Raw genomic sequence first — 3,519 nt, forward strand, 5'->3', positions numbered from 1 at the left:
CATGTTACACTTTAGTCCCTCAACTTCCAAATGTTACTTTTCTAGCTTAATTAACTAGTTCTAGCACATTGAGTTAACGTTTATAACAATGTTATCAGATAACACACAAGTCTAACACATAATTATCACATAATTATTGTTTTGACGTTTTTCGTTTATTCACCAATCGTTTGCGTCAACTCGTTTGCGTTTCGGTGCAATTCCCGAAAGACTACACATGTAGTAAGTGTTAAGCGTCATTTAAACCCTAGTTTAAATGTAATGAGGTGTGCGTTATAGATTCAGTGATCTTTAAGTTTGAATTGACGGAGTTGAGTTAACGGAGTTAACCTGGAATTGACGATTGTCACACTAAGTATTTTCATGGGATAATTAACTCTAATTTAAGCAATAACCGTCTGCATGGCTTTTTGGTTAATGGGCTTTGGATGTCTAATCCGATTATTATGAAGGATATGGTGTTTGATTTTTTTGCGAAAAAATTCGAGGAACCGATGAGAAATCCTCCGAGTTTGGTTTCAAATAATTTGAAGAAATTAAGCGAGGTGGAGGCTAATGGGTTGATTGTTCCTTTCAAGGTTGAGGAGATTAAAGATGCCGTTTGGGAGTGTGCAGGGGACCGTTCACCTGGTCCCGATGGGTATAACTTCAAATTTTTGAAACGGTTCTGGAGTTGCTTCCAAGGAAATTTTGTAAAGATATTAGATGAGTTTTTCGTGTCAGATTCCTTCAGCTTTGGGAGTTTTTCTTCCTTCATACATTAATAGCCGAGGTAAATGACCCGATTTCGTTGGTTGATTTTCGCCCTATTAGTTTAATAGGCTGCATTAATAAGGTGATTTCTAAAGTGTTGGTGGGGAGACTAAAGGCTCTAATAGGAGGGTTAATCTCGGAAGAGCAGTCGGCTTTTCTTGCAAACCGCAGTATTTTGGATGGCCCTTTGATATTGAATGAGGTGTTTGTGTGGTTAAAAAGAAATAAAAGGCGTGGCATGTTTTTTAAAGTAGACTTGGAGAAAGCTTTTGACACACTAAATTGGAATTATCTAGTTTCGATTATGGAACAAATGGTGTTTCCGATCAGATGGCGCTCTTGGGTTTTGTCTATTTTAAAAGCTAGTCGGGCCTTAGTGTTGGTCAATGGGTCACCTACCCGAGAATTTCAATGTTTTCGGGGCCTTAGACAAGGTGATCCATTATTTCCTTTTCTGTTCATCATTGCTATGGAAGGTTTGTCGGGGATGATGAAGTCCGCTGTTGAAAATGGGGTGTTTTCAGGGCTGAAGTGTGGGGAGGCGGGGCCGGTTTTATCTCATTTCCTATACGCGGACGACGTGGTCTTTGTTGCTGATTGGAATGATTGTAACGTGTTGAATCTACGCAGAATTCTAAGATGTTTTTACTTGGTGTCGGGATTAAAAATGAATTTATTCAAATGTAGAATCTTTGGAATAAAGGTGGACGGGGCTAAATTAGCAAAGATGGCTATGTTATTACGTTGCAAGGTGGGTTCATTTCCTTTTCAGCACTTGGGTTTACAAATTAGCGTTAACATGAATTTAATTAACTCGTGGGATCCGGTGGTAGACTTGTTTAAGAAGAAACTTTCTCGATGGAAAGCTAAAAACTTATCATATGGGGGTCGGGTCACTTTGCTTAAGTCGGTTCTAAACTCTCTCTCTACGTATTACTTTTCGCTATTTAAAGCGCCAATGGGGGTTTTAGAAAAGTTAGATCGTCTGCTGAGGATATTTTTTGGGGGGGGGGGGGTACGGTAGAAAAATCAAATCTCAATTGGGTGGCTTGGGATAAGGTGTCAGCTCTGGTTGAGTATGAAGGGCTCGGTTTTGGCTTTTTTCGAGACATAAATGGTTCCTTGCTAACAAAATGGTGGTGGAGGTTTAAAAACGAAAGAGGTAAACTTTGGTGGAAGATCATATGGTCCTTTCACCACTCGTCTAGGTCGTGGTCTTATATCCCAGCTAGACTCTCTTGGGCAGGTCCTTGGAGGCAGATCGGTAAACTTTCGCTGGATTTTCAACAGGCCGGAGTACAGTTAGATCAAATGTTTCATTACGAAGTGAAAATGGGGAGAACACATGGTTTTGGTTGGATTGTTGGTTAAATGCTTGGCCACTGAAAGACCAATTTCCAAACCTATTTTCATATGAAAAGTATAAAAGGTGTGCGGTGGCTGACCGTCTATTCATGGTGGATGGGATGACTTGTGGTAGATGGGATTGGAGTAGAAACCTAGCGGGTCCGGTTCTCTTGGAAGAGTTTAGGGAGTTGATGACTATGTGTCAGCAGGTGTTACTCGAGCCCGGCAACGACAAAGTATTCTGGTGCGGTGACCCCTCAGGTGAGTTTTCGGTTCGCAATCTTAAAAATATATTGGTGGAGAAAGATCTAGTCAAGCCTGTTTCTGTTTTTTAATGGAATAATTGGATTCTGAAAAAGGTAGGTTTTGTGGCTTGGCGAGCCGTACTTAATAGGCTGCCGATTTTTCAAGCTTTGGCTAGGAGAAGTATTCCGGTAAGCTCTACCGAGTGCCCGGTTTGTGGTAGGGAGAAAGAATCGGCTGATCATATTCTCTTTTTATGTGAAGAAGCTCAAGTGGTGTGGTGTTTGATTTCCCAATGGTGCAAGGTACCTCCGATTTATGCTTTTAGTGTTCAAGATTTGGTGGAGCTTCATAGGTACATGTCGGTTCCAAAGGATAAAGCAAAAGCTTTTCATGCGATATGCCTAATTACAATGTGGTGCATTTGGAAGAAACGGAATGATCTGGTCCACAACGGGGCCCCGGTTCATGTTCAAGGCCTATACGAAGAGATTAAATTGCTAAGTTATCTTTGGATCAAGCATAGATCCAAAAAACGAGAGTTAACTTGGGAGGATTGGTGTAAGTTTCGGTTGTAATTCTTTGTTTGTGTTGCATGTTTTTGCTTTTGGTGGTGAGTCTTGTTTGTATTTTCTTTCTACGCCTCCGGTCTTATTGGTTGTATTTGGCGGTTCTAGCATCTTGCTAGTTATAATAAAATTTTTGTTGGTCGTTCAAAAAAAATAAACTATCCTTTCATGAAATAAAAAAGAAAGGATAAGGATGAAACTTTATGAAGAATCAAACTAATAAGATTTAAATTGTCAACATTCATACTATTTTATGGATGTGAGAACCGTTTTGAAAGTGAGAATTTTTAGAAACATTTTAAAGCATAAAAAACTCATTTAAAAGAATATAAAAAATTATAAAACATAAAAAGCACGAAAATAAGAAAAGTAAAAGACCAAAATTTTTATATTTGATCCCAGTTTCATAAAAAAATAAAAAAAATTAGCAAAATTATGCATATATGTATAATACTTTTTTTTTAATTTTATACATGGTATTTTTTTATGCACATATGTATAATGAAGCTAAATGATAATATACATACGTATACATTATGTAAATGAAGATTAAATAAAAAAATACACATGTGTATAATTACTTTTTTTCTTTCCCTTTTTTTTAATT

The sequence above is a fragment of the Bidens hawaiensis genome, unplaced genomic scaffold, assembly GCF_021521415.1.
Source record: "Bidens hawaiensis isolate Kalapana, Puna unplaced genomic scaffold, B.hawaiensis_p1.1 tig00005003_1, whole genome shotgun sequence".
Taxonomy (NCBI): Eukaryota; Viridiplantae; Streptophyta; class Magnoliopsida; order Asterales; family Asteraceae; genus Bidens; species Bidens hawaiensis.